This window comes from Humulus lupulus, chromosome 7 (genome assembly GCF_963169125.1).
Source record: "Humulus lupulus chromosome 7, drHumLupu1.1, whole genome shotgun sequence".
NCBI lineage: Eukaryota > Viridiplantae > Streptophyta > Magnoliopsida > Rosales > Cannabaceae > Humulus > Humulus lupulus.
Window position 1 is genome coordinate 59080373 of NC_084799.1, and position 13596 is coordinate 59093968.

At 36.5% G+C, this 13596-nt stretch overlaps 1 long non-coding RNA gene across 1 annotated transcript; it reads left to right on the top strand.

Moving 5' to 3' along the window:
- The first annotated feature begins 870 nt into the window (after nucleotides 1–870).
- LOC133789645 (uncharacterized) lies at nucleotides 871–1543 on the top strand. Its single transcript, XR_009873647.1, has 2 exons — nucleotides 871–1098; nucleotides 1209–1543. It is a non-coding gene; the product is annotated as an uncharacterized LOC133789645 (long non-coding RNA).
- Nucleotides 1544–13596: the final 12053 nt, after the last annotated feature.

Sequence of the window (13596 nt, forward strand, 5' to 3'; positions counted from 1 at the left end):
GTATCTATTTCACTTGAAACAATTGATGCTCTTGGTGAGACATTCATGGTGCTGAGGGGTACAAATCGAAAAGTATGAACTTAGTATTCTTTACTAAAATGTGTTTCTTTTATAACATTCTTTTGGAGAAGTTTATTAAGGGTGATGGCCATGGTTTGAACACAAGACCAACCATTTGATGAAGAGTGACTTGGCTGTCCCCTTGGGATGTAAATAAAGTCATTATGAATTGTGTGCCTATATTATTACTTTGTAGAGGTTTACTGTTGATACTATGTTGATGTCCTTATATATTCTTTTATTAGGATATGTTGCATTAGTGTCCTGTGTTTTGAAGTTCTTTCTATTACATATGAAGTACATTTTGGGTATAGGGGAGGATTGGCGGACAACCTGTTTGGTAAACACAAATGAAATCTGTTTACTTTGGGATCAACCAAGTTACTAGAAGGGAACACATTACCTTTATCAATCCTTTTCAACATGACTTTATATGTAGTTGTATTTTAAACTTATTATCACCTTGATTAATCTTATTTTCTATAGACAGTTGGAAATGAAGCATCAAAGATGGGCGTTAGTGGATCGTGGCTCACTAAATCATATCTTAAAATGAGTATGGATAGAAAAGGTTGTAAACGAGACAATGTTTTTCTAATTTATTAATGTTTATTTTACTTGTGAAATTTAAAATTATTCAAAAGCTTTTATGTGGTTTCCTTGGAGCCTTTTTTTTATTAATTTGTGTGGTTCACTCTTCTCTCTCTTGGCATTTGTTTAAAGGTAATTTAGAAAAATATAAAAAAAAATATACATGTATGAGTTAAGAGTAACGATGATTGTGTTGTTGGCATGTACAGATGTACCTCGTCTTAATACACCTCCACTTTTGCCTAATACATCTCTGGCCATTGGCCAGCAATCAAGACAAAACGATAATTGCACCAAGGCCAATCTGGGTTACTCCGAATCTTGTTAATAAGCTTGAGGATCTATCTCAGCCATGGACTCGATCTCCAAAAAAATAAAAAATGGAACCTGTAGTGGCAACATGGCATTTCATTTCTTCAGACCCTCCTGCAGATAGCTCAACCATCGGTATGTTTCATTGACTAAGAGACTATTCTGCTTGCCAATTTATTTTTTCTGGGTATGTTTCCATCGTCATGTTTAAACTTCTCTCATGAAGCAACCATAGATCCTTGCAGTTTTAGGGACACCATGAAACTTGCTCCAATGCTCGATTCATATGACTTGGATAGAGGAATGCTTTTCTGTGCAAGCAATACAAGAATGGACTGGAAGATAAGTTAGAAGTCTCTTAATCATTTTGAAATTATGACAGTGAGAACTTGAATAGAATTATTTATATAACTCTTATGTTGATAATCCAGGCTTTGTTGGAGAATAAAGGTTTCCCAGTTATAGTTGGAATTGGTCTGTTGAACTACTCCCTCCCTCCTCTTGTTGTTGATATTAAACTTGGCTGGCTTTTCTGCTAGCACTTACATATTTGATATTAAAGTATGTAAATTGAGTTGCATAGGATTTTCTGAGTGATAATTAACATGCTTATATTCTATTATTAGTTCCATTTGAGTTGGAATCTAATTTCCACTCATTGGATGAGATAAGAGACATACTGGATCAACAACTCCACCCTTTCTTGGAATATATACTTTTTTTGTGAAGGCTCTAGAATGTTTTGGTATTTTGCTGCAATGATGTCTTGTACTTTTATGAATTTTGAGTAGAAGTTCCGTGAAAAAGAAAATGATAATCATCTTTTTTTTTTTAGAATTAAAACTTGACGTAATTCCCTTTTATTAATCTGATTTACTAATACAACAAATTCTCATCTAGTTATTTACATGCATTAAAGTGTTAAGTTACAATTATGCATAGGTTTGTTTTCTGCTTTGAGTTGTAGTTTAGCTTCCTGAAATCTTTCCCTGATCTCTCATCTTTGTAATTTTCCCATCAATACAAAGAAGTTTCTTTTCCAAAAAATAAAAAATTATGTACATTTAATTTTGGTGTGTGACGTTGATTTTGTCTGTGAAACTGCGCATGTTCCCTGAGTATTCTTTTTGTTTAAATGAAGACAATGCTCCTAACTGAATCAACGAAGCTAGTCTAAAATATAAATTTCTCTATATATATATTTATGGAGACTTGAACTCCTTACTGTTCACAAACACATACTCATCCATCCACCCAAGACCGCTTTGAGCTAGCCTCAAGTGGCCGTTAAGTCTAAAATAATAAAGTTACTCATTTTCTTGTTCATGAAATGACTATACTATAGGTTTCGTTATTCAATTGAAAGTTATATTTTGGGATTGATGCTTGAGCAAAGAAAATAGGGCAAACTAATTGAGATTGGAACAAATGAAATCCTATAAACATTATATATTTTAGTTTCTTTTTAAGTATAAATATAATATCATTAACTTTCATATATGTAGTATAATATATTCCGAGTTGTGCGATAGAGAGATATCACACTTTTTTGGTTTCATTGAGCCATCTTGGTCATCGAGAATTGGGACAAATTTGGATAATCAGGCTGAAATTATCTTAGAGCGTATATGGATCAAACTTTGTTAATGTCATACCATTTCTTGTAAGTAAAATTTTCATTTAATATTAATTTTACTTGTACCTTCTGATGTTTATTTTAATAACTTTTTTTTTAAATGTAGACATCACTGGATGTTAGTGATCATTGATTCAGATGACCATACATGTTACTATCTTGGTCCACTTAGAAAATCTCCTTCAAATGATTTGAAGAACCTTATGAATAGGTAATACATTTGAAACTATTTTAAAATATAATATGGTTATTTGATATGGAAATAAAAAATTAATATGCTCTTCATATTGATGTATATATAGTGTATTTTCACACATTAAGCGAAAGACAAAAAGGAATGAAAAAAATTACAAGTGGAAAATAATCAATTGTCCTCGTCAAACATCGTCAGTAGAGTGAGACTTTTATATCATAAGGATGATGAAGGACTATTGCTTGAAAGAGACACCCATGCGATGTCTAACTAGTAATGTAAGTATATTTATTATTATTGAACAACAATTCTATTGAATTTAACTTCTGACTTAGTTTTTTTATTTTGTGTTTTGTTGTGTGGTGGGAAGAATACATATTACACTTGGCGAAATTAATGAAACTTGAAATGAATGGGCAACCAAGCTTCTTGAGCGGATGAGTCATAACTAGAGTAACTTTTGAAATCAGAATTAAAAAATATACTAATTGTAGTTTTTAGTTAGCACTTACATAGTTATTCCAACTGTATATTTTGATCTTGTCATTTTTAGATTTGGAACATACTGAGTTCTATTGATTTTGTCTGTCTATTGATTCTGTTTGAACTATGTTGTAATTACACAGGAAATTATGAATGAATATAATGGTTAAAAATAGAGAAATGAAAAAGTTCTCTTATTCTACATGGGACGTCGGTCTCAGTAAAACTATCGTCTTATGTATTGCAGGGGACGATGCTTACATATAAATTGTCATCTCATGTACTGTAGGTGGATGACGCTTAAGTAGGAACTGTCATTTCATTTACTGCAATGGATGACGCTTGCATAGAAACTGTCGTCTCATGTACCACAAGATACAACATTTGTATAGGAATAATCGTCTCATGTACGACAAGAGATGACACTTTTATTTAAACCGTCGTTACATGATTTACATGGCATGACATTGCATGAGACGACGGTATTAGAACCGACGTATGAGAGTCCATACGACGGTTTAAAACCATCGTCTCATGTCAATTTTGTAGTAGTGAATGTACAAGCCATGGGTGGTTTTGATTATTTTGTCACTTTCATTGACGATTACTCTAGATACTCATGTCTTTACCTAATGCATCGGAAATCAAAAACATTTTCAAAGTTTTAGGAATTCCTAGCGATGGCTCAATGCCAATTAGGTAAAACGTTAAAGATCTTGTGTAGAGTCCAAGAACTTTACTTAGCTAATTGTTTAGTAGTATTATAGTATGTTTAGTGTTATCTTTGTTACCATGGATTTTTGGTTCAGACCGGGAATTATTTGGACACTCGTAGTAGTACTTATAGATTTTCTAAGTTTAATCTATAGTTTAAGAATATTAAGTATAAACTAAGGTTTGATTAATGTGACTGATATTAAGGATTATATTTATTATATTATAAGGTTTAGACATCAACCAATAGGATTTTAAGCACATGTTATGAATGGTGATTAAGGATTAAGTATTTTTTAGGATTAAATTTAATAAGGAGTAAAGTTTGAATGTTATAGGGTCAGTCAGCAGCTTTGAATACGTTGAGGGCTTAGTCAAGGCTGTTTACTCCATTCAAACTTAGCTAAAAATGTGTAATTTCGTGTTTAATTATTCAGCGTGTGCCGATATATTGCAGCTATAGGGGGCGATATATCGCAGCACGTAAATACGGAAAACACGAAACGATGCACGGTCGCCTCGGGCATACTGGCCCAGGCAATATATCGCCTACAGGGGGCGATATATCGCCTCCTCCAGTATGTTTTCAAACGTTTTTTAATTCATTTCCTTTCAGCCATTCAAACTCCTTCAACAGTCCAGCATCTTTTGAACGAGTCTTCAGCCTCTGCTGAACGATTATTCAAATGATTTTCACCTAAAAAGCCATTATTTTTATTCAAGTAAAATCAAGATATTTTCATTCCCAAACTCTATAAATAGGACCTAGTACCCAGCCATTATTCACCATTTGCTCTAAGTTCAGAAGCTGCTAGTGTTAAGTGAGTGTGAGAGTGTAAACACCTGGTTTGGGAAAAACTATAAGCTTAAACATCATAAGCTTATCAAACACTTTGGGAAGTGAGTTCTATAGTATTTCGGTGGAGGTATAGATTGGTCTTTCAAGTCTTTGAGGTAACCAAAACTCTAGTTCCTTTCTGTATTATGTTATTTTCTTTCTCATAGTCTTCTACTCAATCTCTAACCTTAATCTTCATTTTGGTTAGGGAATCTAAGTTCTTGAGCACATAAGTTCGGTAAGCATGTTTCTCAAATGGTTTAGTCGTTCCATCTCTTTCATTTCATCTCCTTTCTTTAGACTCACTCTTTCTTATGGTTTTAGGAGTGTTCCAAAAAGTCCCAACTCAGTCCACATATCCCGGTAACTTTGGTAAGGAAAATAGGCTAGAATCAATATGTTATGTGCTTATGTTATCTATATGTTTTATGTTATTGAATGTGTTATGATATGTATGTATGTTTGTAGGCTTGGGCATATGACCCATATGGCTAACAAGACCCCAAATGGGTTATGGGCATATGACCTACTTAGCTAGTAGGACCCCACTAATTCCATGGGCATATGCTTGTTTAGTCTATGGGACCCCAAGTAATAATGGCCATTATAATAAGTGTATGTTATATGTATTATGTTAAGTCTTTATGTTTCTTATGAAATTATGTGTATGACTATGTGTTAGATTTTCCTTGCTGGGCATTAGGCTCATTCCTTTCTGTTTTATGTGCAGAAAAATAAGCTTTAGAGGCGGTAAGATTCGTGACGCTTAGAGGATGTGTATCGATGGTGAATGGAGTCAAGGGGCCGAGCGTTATTCGATTCGAGGATGCAGTCTCATTTTATGTTTTTTATGATTTTATGTGTATTTTCCGCACCAATTATGTAATGTCTTTGATTTTAAATCATCTTTTGTTTTTAAAAACAATGGGATCCCGTAATCCTTCTTAGTATTCTGTTTATTTGTAAATAACTCTTATTTTGCAAGTTACTCAATAAATTATGGTATTTTCGTAAAAATGTAAGTTTTATGTATAGTTTCGTTAATGGTCCAAATAGTCTAGAGTAGTTGGTCATTACATCTTGCAATCTAGTATGGGTGGAGAATATTTGGATATGTAGTTCCAAGATCATTTAACCGAACTTGGGATTTTATCACAACTTACTGCCCCAGGTGCTCCACAACAAAATGGTGTAGCGGAATGCCGGAACAGAACTTTATTGTAAATGGTTAGATGCATGCTTAGTTACTCAACTCTACCAACTTTGTTTTGGGGACATGCAATTGAAACCGCGAATGAAATTCTCAATTTCGTGCCATCTAAATCAATCCCCAAAACACCTTTAGAATGCTGGAATGGTCGTGAATCTAGTTTACACCATTATAGAATCTAGGGGTGTCCCGCCCACATCCTAAGGAAAAAGGAGGGAAAGCTAGAACCGCGAACTGAAGTTTGCATGTTTGTTGGTTATCATAAAGGTACTCGGGGTGGACTTTTCTATAGTCATTCAGAAAAGAAAGTGTTTACTTCTACGAATGCTACTTTTCTGGAAAATGAGTATGCCCAAAACTTCAAACCTTGCAGCAAAGTAGTTTTAGAGGAGATGGTTAAAGAATTGACTCAAACCAATGTTCCATCATCATCAACACGAGTTGAAGATGAAATTCCCACTCTTCATGTCCAACTAACGCAAGTCGATTTAAATGAAGAAAGTACCACTGTTCCTGAGAAAAAAGTCACGGAGCCTCGTCGTAGTGGGAGAGTTTCTAGGAACCCAGTTCGCTATGGTTTGAATGGTGAAACCAATATGGTTGTTGGTGACACTAGTGATGATGATTCGTTGTCTTTCAAACAGGCAATGGCTAGCCCTGAAAAGGAACTATGGCTCGAAGCCATGAAACAGGAAATGGAGTCTATGTACTCAAATTCCATCTGGGATCTTGTGGAAGCACCTAGTGACTTTAGGGCCATTGGGTGCAAGTGGATTTACAAGAAGAAACGAGGTGTTGAGGGAAATATTGAGACTTATAAAGCTCGATTAGTGGCAAAGGGTTATACGCAAAGAGAAGGTGTGGACTATGAGGAAACTTTTAGTTAGATAGCAATGCTCAAGTCTATTTGCATCCTCCTATCCATAGCAGCCGCTCTCGACTATGAGATCTGGCAAATGGACGTCAAGACAGCTTTTCTTAATGGAAAGCTTGATGAAGTCATTTATATGGATTAGCCAAAAGGATTTAAAGTAGCTAGACAAGAAGGAAAATTTTGCAAGTTGAATAGGTCCATCTATGGACTTAAGCAAGCTTCTCGTTCCTGGAACCTTAGGTTTGATTAAATAATCAAAACCTATGGCTTTGAACAAAATATTGATGAGCCTTGTGTTTACCAACTGAAGGCAAATCAAATAGTGGTATTCCTGGTTCTTTATCTAGATGATATCTTACTCATTGGAAACAATGTTAAGAAATTATTAGATGTGAAGAATTGGATGAGCACTCAATTCCAGATGAAGGATTTGGGTGAAGCAAGTTATGTTCTAGGTATCCAGATCATCAGGGATAGAAAGAACAAACTCTTAGCTATATCTCAAGCAACTTACATAGATAAAGTGCTTGAATGTTTCTCAATGAAAAATTCCAAGAAAGGGCATCTACCGTCCTGCCATGGAATTCACCTTTCAAAGAAACAGTCTCCCTATGCATCTGCAATGAGAAAAGTTCCTTATGCATCTGCAGTTGGAAGTCTGATGTATGCTATGTTGTGTACTAGACTAGATATCTGCTATGCAGTAGGAGTACTAAGCAGGTATCAGTCAAACCCAGGACCGGAACATTGGATAGCAGTTAAGCATATCCTGAAGTTTTTAATGAGGACTAAGGATTATATGTTAGTCTACAAGGGTGGTGTTATGAACACTGTAGGCTACACTGATTCAGATTTTCAGACGAATGTCGATGATAGGAAGTCTACTTCTGGAATGGTGTTTACTCTTGGGGGTGGAGTTGTGATATGGAGAAGTGTAAAGCAATCTGAAATTTCAGATTCCACCTTAGAGGCTGAGTACATAGCCGCATCAGAAGAAGCTAAGGAAATAGCCTGGCTAAAGAAGTTCTATTCGGATCTTGGTGTTATTCCAGAAATGGATAAACTTCCTGTGTTGTTTTGTGACAATACAGGAGCGATAGCCAACTCGAAAGAACCTCGAAATCACAAGAAGAGTAAGCATATAGAAAGGAAGTATCACATTATTCGAGAATATGTGGCCAGGGGAGATGTGAAGGTTATGAAGATTGCATCTGAAGACAATCTTGCATATCCATTTACAAAGACACTACCAGAAGCTACATGTGATAAGCATATCAAGGAAATAATATTAGTAGAATTAAGGCATTAGTTTCAATTAGTGCAAGTGGGAGTTTGTTGGGGTTTTATGCCCTAATTAAAACCCAATTTCTTTGTAATCTCATTTACTATCTATAAAAGAATAGAAATCATTTTTTGACTTGGTCAACCACTTTGCTCACATGTTTTATTTTCATGATTATTTGTTTAATATAAACTTCTATTAAATCTTGAGCATATAGCTAATCGTATTTATAGTGACGTAATCACAGTGGAATAAATATGATTACATGTTCAAAAATAAGTTAGTCCTAAGATTAGTCAGTGCACAGGAATTACATTGACTTGCCAATCTACAATATGATCTACTTACACATTGTAGTGTTATGTTCTTTCCAAAACATTAGCAAAGTAGATAAGATCGGATGTATTTGTTACATCGGACAGAACCGATATTGACAGTTGATAAGATAAGTAAACATACTGTTATTATCTATTCTAGTCATATCATATAGTTGACCATAGGTCAATTCAATCTCAATTTTGAGTGGTTAGTATTCTAACTGATTGTATTATTTGATTTCTTTGACTTGTTCATTACCAGCTTACACTACGGACTAGCCCATACTTACGTCTTGGGAACTCGGTAGTATAATTGAGTGGGAGTGTTAATCATAGATATGAACATCTATAGTTTCTGATGAAGAAGTGAAACGATGGTTTCCTTTTATTTTGGTTCAAGGTGTTAAATGATAGAGATCTCATTTCAGTAATTAAATTAGTTTACTGAAATATCATTTACAATGAACTAAGTGTTTTAAGGATAAAATACAATGAGGGGTAAAACGATATTTTTAATCTCATTGTAGATCGTCTATAGAGGATTTAGTGACATTTATGGTTGTAACAATGGATAATTAATAGCGTATCTATATTTGTTATAGAGCGTTCTATTAATTCAAGAGTGAAATTCTGAGTCTTTAGTAGAGTCACGAGAAATTAATAAGTTAGTAAATTTATTTATTAGATTTATAATAACTTATTGGAGCTTGATTTCATAGGCCCATGGTCCCCACTGTGCCTTGGATAAAATCATCTAGATAGTCTCAATTAATTGATTTAATTATCAATTAGCATTATCAAAATTGACGAGGTCAATTTTGGATAGTTTCACAGAGTTATGTAATTTAGAGAAGAATAGAGAAATTAGGGTAGATTTATTAATTAAGATAAATTGGTATCTAAATTAATAAATAAGTTTAAATCAAGGTTCAAATTATAAATAATTAATTTGATAAAGGATTTAAATAATTATTTAATTAATTAAATCAATAGAAAAAAATACAAGTCTTGATTTTAATTCCAATGGGCTTATAATCAAATGGGAAATTTCACAGGCCTAAAGCCCATGATAATTTCGACCTAGGGCTATTAATTGGCTATTATTTTATTGATTTTTTAATTAGATAAATGACCTAATTGAGTCTATAAAATGAGTGCTTAGAGAGAAGTCAAAAAAAAAGTTTAATCACTAGTTTTCTGATAGTTTTAGATTCTCTCTAAACACGAGTCCTTTTCTAAGCCTCTTATTATTCTTTTCTCTTCTTCTCTCTGTATCTATCTCATGTGTTGAGAATTGCCCACTCTAGTCTAGGTGATTCTAAGGATACTTTGGAAGACTGTGAAGATTATAGAAGATCGGGTCAGTTTCTTGATAATACTCTGCGACAGAAAGGATACAAGGGTTAGAGAAACTGAAGGAAAGACTCATTCATTCCGCTGCGTATACTGTAAGTATTCTTATCATTGTTTCTCTTTGAATTCAATTTCAGAAAATTGTTCTAGGTTATCTCATATTAATTTGTTTAATATTGGATCTACATGAGAATAAATAAAGACATTGTAGAAGCATCCACAATGTTTGCTAGAAATCCTATGCCACCCTTTTACATTAGGTCTCTAGCCTTAGTGTCAAAATCATAGGTACCCGCGGTCCACTCACTGTCCCCACGAATACAAAGGGTACCTCCCTTTTGGTTCAAAGGTCACCATCCTGCGCTTGCAGTCAATTGTCACTTCGTACTTTGATAGTCAATCCATCCATAGGATCATATAAAAATCATCCATCGCTAACTTAATCACGTCCACCGACAACTCTCTCTTGGCAATGCTCTAACCCATCTCCTAGAGACTACCAGTTCCCCAGTCTGCAATAAGTCCTTGTTCCCCTAGCATATAAATCACTAGGTCTACATAGCTGATCTATCACCCTATCAGATACAAATGAATGAGTATTCCCTGAGTTAATCAATGTAGTAAAAGAACCAGCACTAGAAATCTGACTTGTCATGACCGAGGGGCTAGGCTCAGCCTCAGTCTGGGTCAAGGTAAATACTCTGGCAGGAGTGAGGTTGTCGCTCTTTCTCAGTTCTTCTTTCCTAGCTTATGGGCAGTCCTTCATCAGGTGACTAATACTCCCACAAGTAAAGCAGGCCATGATCCTGCACTCTCCCTAATGTCGTCGTCTGTACCAAGGACACTTTGGGAAACTCCTCCAGTTGTCTCCCCCACCCTAACGGCCATTGAAAGCACGTTGTACCCTCCTATCTGAGCCAGGAGGAACAAAAGAATCTGGGGCCTTTATCTTCTATTCACTGGGGCCACTACCCTAGCTAGATCCATAAAAGGAGGCACCATCCTCAAAGCATCACCCTCTTGCCAAATCTGACCCTCGGCCATCTCAGCTATAAGGGCCTTCTCCACTACCTGTGCATAGGTGGTAGCTCCTGGATCCAGGGTTATCTTGATGTCACGGGTGATCATAACATTCAATCCCAGCACAAATCAATCTCTCTGTGCCATGTCAGTAGGCACCAAATCCGGTCCAAACTTCGCTAACCAGTCAAACTTCAAAGTATACTCAATCACCGTCATCCATTTATGAGTCAAGTTAGTAAACTCATCAATCTTTGCAGCTCGGACTACAACACTGTAATACTTCTCATTAAAAATGTTTCTCAATTCTTTCCAATTCATGACTGCCACATTCATTCTCTGAGACACGACATCCCACTAGATGTATGCATCCTCTCTCAACATGTAGCTAGCTCAGGCTACTCTCTCATTCCCTTCCACCCTCATGAAATCTAGGATGGAAGAAATCATCTTCATCCACTGCTCTACCCGCAGTGGGTCTGGGCAACCCTCAAAGGTGGGAGCATGCTTCTTCTTGAACCTCTCATACAAAGGTTCCCACCTATTTTCCATAGCAGTTGGGCCAGCACTGGTGCCACAGCCTGTGGAACCTGTAACCAAATAACCCTTGGGAGGGGCTTGCTGCCTCAACTGTCGAAGCTCTTCTTATGTTCGATGAAGTCTAGCTTCCATCTCGGCAAATAACTGTTGCCAATTCAGTGGGGTAGGTGGAGGGTCTTGACCCTGGTTGTCAACCTCGGCCCTATTACCGCGAAGTCTAATTCATCGCCGAGGCATTACTGTAATATGCCTGCAATCAATGACGCTGCACATGAGGCATGATAACAACATCCAAAACCACATCACAATCTCATCAATCAACCACAACCAGCAAGTCCACGCCTCACACATAACATAACACAATCAAGTGGCCATGCCCTAACATTATGCATATATCAGCACATTCATCACTCTCTATCTATAAATTCAGGGAAACAGAGCACTTAAACAAGCAATTAAGCATATATTTCATTAAATACTAACCAACCCTGAGTCGAGCTTGTCACTGGCAGCGAGCATACATGTTCAGTCGATTTCCAAGAACCAAAAACCTTGGCACGCTCTGATACCAAGTTGTAACGCCCTACTTCCTTAGAGTCGTTACTATGTGAGTTAAAAATGTGTCATTAGCTCGCTAATCGAGGCTTCAGGTTACACGTGTGACTAAATTGAAATAAAACCCATTTTATGACATTAATTATAAAAAAATTGGACATTCATTGAAATCATAAAAAGTTATACAGTTGGGATCCCAAAATACTATTTGGAAAATATATTACAACTCAAAAATATAATTACAGTCAACCTAAGTGAAAAAAGAGTTCATTATAGTACTTTCCCCAAAATAACCCTCGTCGTGGCAACCAAGTAGGCCGAACATGTACCCGTCGCTCCACGCTCTCCATACTCATGGTTGGTCAATCCTCCATTTTCCCTTACCTGCACCATAGAGCACTCGTGAGCCAAAGCCCAGCAAGAAAACTCAACATATAACATAACATTCCACAGTATACAGCAAAACATCCAACAGGCTAAACATATAGCGGCCTACACCGTCCCAGGAGGGTCTTGCCCTAGCGGCCTGCACTCAGCATGCTTAACACTGATCCCGACCACTTGCGTACCCAGCTTCTTGCCATTGCCTACCTTCATCGTTCTCGGCCTTCGTCATTCCCAGCCTTCGCAGTTCACTCACAAACATGCATAACATAGCATAATAATCACAAATATCCACACATATATTAAGCATAAACAATAAGGCCGCCCCCTAAAACACAAACAATTGGGTCGTGCTCTGCTCTATGGGTACAACAGTTTTCTTACCTGTGTCCCTAGCTGAAAAGCCAATGCGATCCCGAGCACAGTCCCCTAATTTGAGCCTTGTTGAAAACCTAGTCACAACGCATTCATAATAACCATCCATTAAGTCTTAAACCAATAAATAACGTGGGTGCACCGCGGTGCCTGGGAAAACTTAGAGGCTTCTCCAGCCTCTTCAAACACGCGGGTCGCGGCGCCTGAGGAACAAGGTCGCAGCTCGGGCCCCAGAAACCCATAAATCCACCATTTTCCTACACTTTTCCCTGAGCCTACACCACTAATTCACACCCTAAACATCAATTGAACCCAGAATTAAGCCCATATTCCCTATCCATACAGCCTAAACATCCTAATAAACCCATAAACGATTCCAAAATCCTCACCAACACTCAAAATAAAAATTAAAGCTTAACTCTCATGCAACTTCCAATCCATAGCAGAATTCAACAGAAAATATTAAGTTTAGGATCTTACCTCTGAGATGTGTTCAACTTTGAGCTAATCCCCAAGCATAACAAGTCTAATCCTTCAATCTTTTAGACTAGAATCCTTCAACTTTCATCAAAAATCTCCAAACTTCATAAAGAGGGAGAGAGAGTTGAATGTGAGAGAGATAGAGCTGAGAACTCCTGCTTTTCTTCCAAGTAATTCTAGAGTTCCAACTGCCCAAATGCTTAAGTCTATCCCTTAGCCAAAAAGTCCAAAATACCCTTAAGTCAATCTTAAACCCATAGTGCCACCAATGTCAATTCCGTCAATTGCCACATCCCGCTATGTCCTCGAGTGTTCCTATAAATCCCCATTTTAATCCCAACATGCTCAAATAATTGCTAAATTTCTACCTATTACCCAG